We start from the raw sequence: 10,944 nt of genomic DNA, 5'->3' as shown, positions 1-10,944 counted from the left end.
ATAGATTCATATGAAATCTACACCCTCTAAAGTTATTAACCCTTATTATGAACTTATTAGTCATTTAATAATGCAAGGTAGAACTAGATGCTTACAACCTATAAGTATAGAACCTTCTCAAATTATTATCCCTGATTCAGTTAGTCAACAAAATTGGCTTTTTCAACATAGTAATGAATGGGGTCTTGCTCTTGCAGGATTTTCAGGTACCTTGGAATGCCATTACCCTGCTGATAAATTGATCCAATTCGGCAAACTTAACTCATATCTTTCCTTCTATAATTAGGCAACAGCCTGTTCCTCATGTACCTTTGGTTTTTACGGACGGTTCTTCTTCAGGAGTGGCTACTGTAATCATTGACGACGGAACAAACCTCGTTAAAGAAACTTCCTTGACTTCAGCTCAACGTGTTGAACTGTATGCTGTCATTATGTCTTTTAAACATTTGCCTTCTATATCTTTTAATTTGTTTTCTGATAGTAAATATCTTATTAGCTTGTGATTTCTTCTGGAGACTGCGAGCATAGGACATACTAATGACCCTGAATTATCATCCTCTTTTCGTTTGCTCCAACAGGTTATTCGTTCCCATGATGGTCCTGTTGCAGGTCTGTATATCCGTGCTCATTCTAACTTGCCTGGTCCATTGACTAAACTTAATGCGACTGCAGATGTTTTAACTCGATCTAAACGTGATCTTTATCCTGTACATTTTCCTCCCAAGAATAGAGTTGAAGTTACTCCTCCTCCTCAATCTCTTTTCCCTAAAGCAGGACATGTCCCAATTTACCGTACTCCTCCTTTCCGTTCGTCATGCTGTCAAGAATGGCTAATATACTGCATTCATTATCTTCATACTCTTGATACTCATGGTCCATGTCCTGGACACCCTCATATTATGGTAAGTTATGATCAAACTGCTTCACAAGCAGCACAGCAGTTGCACGCTTTACACCGTCAGTCAGCGGCTACATTACACACACAATTTTCCCTTACTGGTGAAGCCGCCCCACAAATTGTTAAGCAGTGCCCACAATGCTTACCTCACCTTCCTGTTCCACATTATGTTGTTAATCCTCGTGGATTATTACCTAGACATTTATGGCAAATGGATGTTACTCATATCCCGTCTTTTGGGAAATTACAGTTTGTTCATGTCACTATCGATACTTATTCTGGTTTCCTCTGTGCTACAGCACAGACCGGAGAAGCTACTAAACATGTTATCACTCATTTATTACACTGTTTTGCTTTCATGAACCTTCCCAAAATTATTAAAACAGATAATGGGCCCGCTGCTTTCGCAACATTTTGTAATTCATTACAAAATTACCCATATTACAGGCATTCCATATAACCCTCAAGGACAAGGTATTATAGAACGTGCAAATAGATCTTTAAAGCTAACTATTGCAAAAATAAAAAGGGGGGAATTGTATAGAACAACGCCACATAACCTTATAAATGATGCTCTGTTTATTTTAAATGTTCTCACTGTTGACAAATTTGGCTGCTCTGCAGGGGGAAGGTTGGTGGCTGAGCCAAGACTGGCCTCTCAATCTCCGGAGGTCCTCTGGAAAGATCCGTTAACCAGCACTTGGCGTGGTCCTGATCCTGTGTTGATTTGGGGACGTGGTCACGTGTGTATCTTTCCCAGATCAGCGCCTGGACCTTGCTGGCTTCCTGAGCGCTTAGTCAAGCAAATAGATGGCTTGCCACAGCTCACCTAGTTCAGAAGATGAAGAAGCTCTGCACCTCTCCGGAAAATTTGACAGTGTTGATTGAGAAAAAGAAGAAGAAGAGGAGACCACTTGCCAGGACGACTCAAAGGAGTGATGTTCCAACTTGGGGACGAATTAAACAACTGGTTTCACGAGCTCAAGAGTCAGTGAAACAACAGAATAATCCTGTTACACCTGTAACTTTATTTTTGGCTATGTTGGCAACCATTTCATGTGTTCCCTCTGTTAATGCAGCAACTTACTGGGCCTATGTACCTTATCCTCCACTATTACAACCCATATCTTGGTCTGAAGCAGAGTTTCCTGTATTTTACAATGATAAGTGTTTATGGGCCTCTTATTGGGAATATAAAACAAATCAATATGTCTGTAAATTATACTAACTGGTTTAGTACCCATCCTGTCTGTCTTAGCCCATTGAATCTGGAAACGGGATGTGTAAAGGCTATTAGTTATGAGCATACAGATGTTTATGAGGGAACGGATCAATCAATTAGTTTGTCAGGCTCTCCAGGCATCCTTCGTTTTACAGGAACCAACATTACTTTTACATGCCCGGCTACCAGCCGACGAGAGGATCTTAAGGATACCATCATTTGGTATAACATGGGCAAGCTATTAATATTAGAGGTCAAGTCTCATACGCCTCACCACTTAGGGATTCCGCTATTACTATAGCCAAGGTTACAGGTGAAGATTCAGGAAATTATTTCTGTATGAAGCGTTTACTTGGAGGACAAGGGATACTTATAGCTGGACATAAGGTTACTATGCTTAACAGAAAATCAAAAAATCAATTGCCTCTCCTTATGACCGTTAACTTTCCTGGATCCACTTTTGAACGTTGCAATGCATCTTGGAATAATAACCAAATATGGTGTACTATAGATTATACCAAGCTGTCAATTCTTATCTCTTCTTTTCCCATCATAGATAGGTTTATCACATTTCAAAAGAACTGGGATATATGGAAACTAGCTCTAACTTATTCCAATACACCTGTTATAACTTGTGTTGCTCCTCCATATACACTTTTGTGTGGTTCTATTAACATTGGTAATTCTTCCAAAGGAGGATATAATATTAGCTGTGTTAATTGTATTTTTAGCAGTTGTATGTTCCCTTCTGCAGGAACGCAATCTGTGCTTATACTAAAGCAACCCATGTATGTTATGGTGCCTGTACATCTGAGAGAACCTTGGTATGAAGATACTGGAGTACAGGCATGGGTGGAACTCTCTAAAGCCTTGCAGAGAAGGAGACGCTTTCTTGGGTGGCTAATAGTAAGTTTACTTGCCTCGGCTGCTCTGTCTGCTACTGTGGCTACTGCCGGTCTTGCTCTTTCACAGAGTATTAATCATGCTCACTTTGCTAATCAGTTATCTCAACATACCAGTCTTGCTTTATCTTTACAAAGTCACATATATTTACGGATTAATAACAAGTTAGATGAATTTAAAAACACAATTTTGGGGATTGGAGATCAGATGGCAGCATTAAAATTGAGGATGCCTTTAGCTTGTCATGCAAAGTATACATGGATGTGTGTTACTCCTTAAAGGTACAGTGACTGTATTTGGGAATGGGAAAAAGTAAAAATGCATCTGCTGAGTGTTTGGTCAGATAATAATATTAGTCTTGATCTTAAGAAATTAAATGCTGAAATTCAGGATATACAAAATACACATCTTGATGATGTTTCGCCAGAAGATGTAATTCAAACTTTACTGGATCATTTAAAGTGGTTAAACCCTCAGTCTTGGATTACTGGAAGGTTGTCAGGATTTATTACCCTGGCCATAATTTGCCTATTATTGATAATAATCTTCTCATGTCTGTTTCGTATCCTCATGCAACAGTACACTACTCTCGGCACTAAACTTCATGGAATTATTTTGCAGCAAAAGTTAAAAAATAAAAAAGGGGGACCTGTGGGAAGCAGTCAGCCTTGAGAGCAGGTAAGGACATGCCAGGCATGCCGCCGCTGCTCGAAGGGACTGTCCCTACTTGTTCCCCTCCTTGTTCCATTCCATGGGAGATAAATTATCACCAGGGCCCAGAGATCAGAAAGAATGTAAAATGAGACAAGCAAAGCTGTCTTCCCCCTGCACATGCAGGTTATTTTTGATGCTTCTGGGTTTATGGGTTTCCTCCCAGGGAAGTTAACCTTGAGCCGAGACAGTCTGTAGATAATGTAAACCACCATCTGTCAACCTTCCTTTTTCTAGTCTAGATAATCTGCAACTGTAGCGCAATAAAATTTGCCTTGCAACCATCAATTGTCTTGGTCCTTCTGACCCCATCCGTCGGTGCTACTTCAGTTCCTTACCCCTTCCCTTCTGACCCTGGGCGGTGAGATCCTCTTTCTCCGGCTGGTCCGCGGCACACATGAATATATGTTTTTGTCTTGCTGTACTGCACCTGTGCTGTCTAGCAACAGATATTTTGTCTGCTAGTAGTGTTCTAGATTATGTCTTTCCAAAGCACTGAGGCAGTGCACCTATTCTGTAGTTGCAGCTGATGCCTGAATGTAGCCTAGCTGACAAATTATTGATTAATAAGAACTTGAATTTCTCAAAGATTTGTACTGTTAACCAAAATCTGAGCAAGGAGTCTCAAATGTAATTCTTAGCCAGAATTACATGTTAATGAACCATTTAACAGTGTGAATCAAGGAACATCAGTGTAAGGATTTCTTTTAATTTATTTTTTACCTGCTTGAGATATCAGTTAAAGTTTGCCAGCTTGGTTGCAGATGAACGGACGTTTGAAGTTCACCAAACTACTTAATGTGGGATAGGATAATAGACTTCCAGCGCCCTCAAGACTGCGACCTTGCAGCCATTTTACATAGCACATCCTCCTCCTATAGGGATGAACCTTTCCCTGGCCCGAAAAGTAGCAGCTCTGTTGAAGCTTTGCTTATTGTAACAGGCTTTTGTTTCCAGGTTACATGTCTGTGGAAGACTTAATTCTGAATAGAGATATAGATATTACTGGAAACTAATTGTTTTTTCTATTATACTCTGATTTATCAAAAAAGTAAAACATTTAAACTGTGCTACAGAAATTCAGAAGTTGTCTTGCAATCTTTAAACAATAAATGAATGAGTTGCCCTTAAAAAAAAAAAAAGGATTAAGCAGTTAAGCTGTTGGTCCCACATCAGACAAATTTTCCTATACCTTCTGTCAATATTGTTAACAGAGACTGTTATTTTATTAATCCTTATGATCCCGTGATTCTTTCTTTCATGTTTCAGGGCACAGCAGGTGAGAGAGTGGATTTGTTAAGCTGGGTGGGTTTATCCTTCTTTTATGCGTTCATTCAATTTTATGTTCATTTACTTATTGTACACACATGGCAATAGAAGCTGCTAAAGCAATCATTGCTATTCTGCAAAACAACAAGGCACAGAAGCAGATGTCTTATTTCTGAGATTTCTCCCCCCAGGATTATTATGATTAAAGATCCTTTCCCCCCACTCCCTGGAGAGGACAAGGGGCTGCTCGCTGGAGGTTTTTTAATGACTTGGGGAAAGGCTCAAATATCCCCCCATTATGGTAATCCACCCCAGGGCCAAACCACACAAGAATATTATGAATTTATTTTATTTTTCTATCCTTGCAAAGGTAATACTCAGCTCATTAGAATATGAAAACTATACTGTCAAATTTCAGAATTACATGGATGAAGAAAATCACCAAAGTGGCATCATATCACGTGTGTTATAGTTGTATTTACTATATTGACTATATTAACTATGTTGTGTTAACAGTATATTGTATAACTATATATTGAAAAGGCAAAATGCTGTAACTTATTTCAGAGAAAATAATTATGTTGGCAAACCCCAAATTGTACACTGTAGACAGGTCCTAGGAAAAGAAGATTTAATTCATAGTGGACAAGAGGTTAGCTTCTGTTTTCAGCCATGTGCTATTTCAAGAATTAAATGTCACGAATAATACAGGATATAAGAGGAATAGTCTAAAGACGGGAAAGCACATTTTGATTAGGAAAGAGAATTTATGGCTTAAGTCTTTTTTTTTTTAAGGAAAACTGCCTTATTACTATGAGATAAGAAAATTGTTTCCTTCTTTTCTTCCTTGCTTTCTTCTTTTTCTTTTTTTTAACCTTTTTAATTTTGGATATTTGACCTCTAAGCTGAGACGACTGAAAATGCCTCCTCTGGGCATCAACCTTTTTGAAAGACTTTTTCCCCCTCCGTAAGGGCTTTTTGTCTCTTGGAGGCATTGCCTGCATTACTCACCAAGAGGCAAGCATTTGTCCTTGCACTAAATGCTGACATCTCCTGATAAGAGGGAAGCTGCAAAGTAGAAGAATTGAAGGTCAATATGTTGATAGTGGTCTCAAGAGCATTGATGTACATTTGTGTATTGGGGAAGGGGAGAGAAGCTTGAGAGTGGGCCAGTGGGGAGGGGTAAATATTTTGTGATGCTGTCTACCTATGGGCTTATAAAGCTTACAGCTGCATTAGGAGGACAAGCATTACCATTAGCATGAAAAGTAGGGCAGACCTCAGTTGCAAAAGCTTCTAGCCACACACATAGGGCAATACGTAAATGATACACCTTATTGCATTCACCCATTCACCCTCCCCTGTTCATGCTAATTGGAAATTTCAGTCCATTTCAGAGAAGTAACACAACTATCGATCATTTTCCCTGGCACGAATCTTCCTAGAGCTCACGCACTAGCCCATGTGTCTTAGATTTAATATCTGATCACTAGCTGGATTGAAGCCAAGAGGTGGTTCCCAAAGTTGCTGCACATTAGAATCACCTGGGGAACTCTGAGACCTCCCTGTGCCCAGGCTCCTCCCTAGACCTACTGAATCAAAATCTCTGGGGCTGGGACCCAGACACCAATGTTTTTCTTAAAAGCTCTTTAGGTAATTCAAATGAGCAGCAAAGCTTGAGAAGCAGCCCAATAACGGGAACAAACTTATTTCACACAGATAAAGTGGGGCAATTCATATGTTAAAAGAACATGAATATATGTCCATGCCTCTCTCACGCTTTGTCACAGTTTACCCTTCCCCCTCCCCATATCCTCAAGTCCGTTCTCTAGTAAGTCTGTGTCTTTATTCCTGTTTTACCCCGAGGTTCTTCATGACATTTTTTTTTCTTAAATTCCATATATATGTGTTAGCATACGGTATTTGTCTCTCTCTTTCTGACTTACTTCTACACTGTTGGTGGGGATGTAAATTGGTGCAACCACTATGGAAACACTATGGCAGTTCCTCAAAAAGCTAAAAATAGAGCTACCATATGATCCAGCAATCTTACTCCTGGGCAAATATCTGGACAAAACTATAATTCGAAAACATACATGCACCCCTATGTTCACAGCAGCACTATTTATAATAGCCAAGACATGCAAACAACCTAAATGTCCACTCACAGATGAATGGATAAAGAAGATGTGATATATATAAAATGGAATACTACTCAGCTATAAAAAAGAATGAAATAATGCCATTTGCAGCAACATGGCTGGACCTAGAGACTATTATACTAAATGAAGTAAGTGAGAAGGAGAAAGACAAATACCATATGATATCACTTATATGTGGAATCTAGAATATGATACAAATGAACTTATCCATGAAACAGAAACAGACTCACAGACATAGCACACAAACTTGTGGTTCCCGAGGGGAAGGGGGAGGTGGGGGAGTGATGGATTGGGAGTTTGGGATTAGCAGAGGTAACCTATTATATATATGATGGATAAACAACAAGGTCCTACTGTATAGTACAGGGAACTATAGTCAATGTCCTGTAATTAACCATAATGGAAAAGAATATGAAAAATTGTATATATGTATAACTGAATCACTTAGTTGTACAGCATAAACTAACACAACATTGTATATCAACTATACTTCAGTAAAATAAATTTTTAAAAAAAGGAAAAAAAACCATGAATATATATATATACATATATATATATATTTCTTTTTTTCCTCTTTATTCTGTTTGTGTTTCAAATAGGCTTTTTTTTTTTCCTTCTGCAAAAAGCGTTATTGTTTCCATTTGGTCCAAGGCTTGGGAGACGGCTCCAGGGCGGTTACAAAGCTGCCTAGTAGCTGCAGAGCAGGGCTTCAGGCAGAAGCTCTGATGCCAGAGGGGCTCCTCAGAGGCCGCTGGACTTCAGAGACTCCTGTTTGTGCTCGAGGGTGAGCCTTTCAAAGAGATACTCGCCCAGCACAGCCTGCGGACCAGCCAGCCTGCGGAGGTTGGTCAGGTGGTCGCCCATCTTCTTGATGAGTTTCACCTGCTCCTCCAGGAAGCGGCTCTCCAGGAAGTCACAGAGGTGGGAGTCTGCGCGGGCGGAACCCAGGGCGCGCAGATCTGACAGTGCCTGGTGCAGGCTCTTCTCCCTAAGAATGGCGGCTTCCACAGCGTCCTGGGTTTTACCCCACTCATCTTGAGAAGGCTTCCGCGCATCCTGGAAGAGGGCGCGGCCACAGCACTGGTTTTGCATTTTCAAGAGATGCTGGGCGCCCTCACACTTCTCCTCAGCCAGTTGGCGAAAAATGTGGCCCGCACTGTCCAGAGTCCCACTGTTGCTGTCGAAATAGAAGCTCAGAGAGAGGTAAGTGTCCCCAGATGCATGTTGAACAGGCGGTGGACGGCGGCCTCCACCTCGATGGAATAATTCTGACGCACCTGGGAACTCGTGGTTGATCAGTGAGAAGGAGCTAAGCTCAAAAAACGGTGTTGGCCTGTCCTGGAGGCTGAGGATAGCTGAGTGGCTGATTCCAAAGGTTGCGACAGGAAGAAAGGTTGGAGGGTGGTCGGGGGCTGGAGCAAGGAGCGTCCCTGGGTCTGTTCATTCCAAACACTGTTGAAGCAAAAGACAGAACTGCAGGACTGCCGAGCGCACTGCCTCAAATAGGCTTTGATATAAATGAACAAGAAGTCCAAGCAAGGACAAAACTTACCCTTCCCCCCACCAAAATAGCTGGCGATACTAGAATCTAGACCTGGGAAGGGATTCTTCCATTACCTTCTGAACATTCCAAGCCACTAGAGCAGTGGTTCTCAAAGTATGGTCACCTTGTAACCAAGCAGTACCCTATGGGGCCTTCCTAGGACAGACCCATCCCCCATATCCTCTGCTGTAGTTCCTCTCTGAAGTACTCAGATAATAGTATCTCAGGCATATTTCTTGAGTTTTCAGATGCTAAAAACCACCACCCAATGGAAGAAATTAACTCCTTGATGATCATGAGCACGTAGCCCCCAGACCTTCTGGCACCTAAGGATGGATAATGTTACCTGCCCTGTGGCCTCCACATCAACCAATCAGAGGATTGTGCACGAGCTGATCACATTCCCTGGGACGTCCCTCCCTCACCTGGCCTTTAAAAATGCTTTGCTGAAATCCTTTGGAGATTTCAGGGTGTTTTGGAACTCGGGCCGCCCCTCTCCTTGCTCGATCCTGCAATAAACCTTTCTCTGCTCCAGACTCCAACCTTTAGGTTTGTTTGGCTTCACTGTGCTTCAGACACACGAACCTGCATTCGGTAACAACCTGACCAGTTTTACCAGCGTCCCCTGATAATGTGTCAGATATTCAAGTTTTAGGGCCCTGTCCCAGCCCTATGGAATCAGCGACTCTGGTGAGGCTCAGTGATCTCTGTTATAACAGGCCCTCCAGATGATTTTTATTCACCTTAAAGTTTGAAAATATCTGCATTGTCAGCTGGCCAAAGCGTCCACCAGCAGGTGAAGGGGAGTGGTGCCTGGAAAAGATAGGGACCAGCCAAGGCAAGTACAGCAGCATTTGCCGTGGTAGTAATGGAGAATGCCTTTTCTCCACTGGTTGGCACAGACTAGGATCTGGGAGCAGTGGCAGGGTTATTTAGGATGCTTTACATTTCAGTGTAGGGGGACCGCTGTCCTGGTTTGCCAGGGACTTCCCCTGTGTGAGCACTTAAAATCTCATCCTGGCAAACCCCTTAGCCCTGGGTTTGAAAAACGTAGGGAATAACATGAAATTTAGGGGAAACATGATCTAGGTTTTGGGCGAGTCACAAGTGCTAATTAAAGCTAAGCAAGTATGGACAACACTAGCGTTCTTTAGCCCTTTGCGGGGAGGTAAATCTGATTGGGTGAAAGGACTTATTGTTAAGAGATCTTTGTAGAAACATCCCCTTCTGCTTAGTCCGCTGGTTCTCAGTTCTGGCTAGACATTGGCATCGTCTGAGGAGATTTAAAATGATTTTATTGGTCTACGATGACCAACCGTCAGTGTGAGGGTTTTTAAAAAGTGCTTCAGATGATTCTAATGCACAACCAAATTTAGGTGCCACTGCTTAAGCTTTTGAACCACTGCTGCATATTTTCACCTCATCTTCCTATGAGAATATCCAACTGTAGTTGAGGTTTGTTTTTTTTTTTCTTTTTCTAACTGTCTTATTATAAGATTTACTGTCTTAAATAAGGTTGAATGTACAGAAAATCTTGCTAGTCCATCTGGTATAGCTGGATACTTAGAATAATATAGTTAAGATATATACCATTTAAGTATTGTGACTGGCCTTTTTTTTGAAATTAACATATGCATTGAATTGGTATGTTCTCTTTTGAAGTTGTTCTGTTGGGGAGCTATACCTCTAATCTGCCATTGCTAAATATCTGGACACCTCTTATTAGGAATTGCTTTTAGAAATCTTTAGGGATTAAAACCAAGATAGCTGTATTATTTGTACTGGAACCACAAAAACCTCACAGAGTTCCCCCGCTGTACCTTCTACCCCCATCTCTAACCCTTGACAACTTCTAATCTGTTCTCCATCTCCACGGTTTTGTTATTTTAAGAATAATATGTAAACATAATCATGAATTACTTAATCTTCGGAGATCGGCTTTTCAAAATTTTTCCCTCGGCATCATTCCCTTGAAGTTCATTTCAATTTTTGCATATATTAATAATTTGTTCCTTTTTGTTGCTCGGTAGTATTCTATCATAAGATTTTATCACAATTTGTTTCAACATTCATCCACTGAAAGACATTTGGGTAGTTGCCAGTTTTTGGCTATTATAAATAAAACTGCTATGAACATTTATGTGTAAGTTTCTGTGGGAACTTAATTAAGTTTTTGTTTCTTTTGGATAAATGCTCAAGAGTACAATTACTGCGTTGTAGGGTGAATCTACTTTTA

At 40.9% G+C, this 10,944-nt stretch overlaps 1 pseudogene; it reads right to left on the bottom strand.

The window, feature by feature from the left end:
- Positions 1-5,336: 5,336 nt before the first annotated feature.
- Positions 5,337-10,576, bottom strand: LOC137218109 (ferritin light chain pseudogene; annotated as a pseudogene).
- Between the last annotated feature and the right edge of the window lie 368 nt (positions 10,577-10,944).

The sequence above is a fragment of the Pseudorca crassidens genome, unplaced genomic scaffold (genome assembly GCF_039906515.1).
Source record: "Pseudorca crassidens isolate mPseCra1 unplaced genomic scaffold, mPseCra1.hap1 Scaffold_189, whole genome shotgun sequence".
Taxonomy (NCBI): Eukaryota; Metazoa; Chordata; class Mammalia; order Artiodactyla; family Delphinidae; genus Pseudorca; species Pseudorca crassidens.
This window is presented reverse-complemented; position numbering and strand designations above follow the sequence as displayed.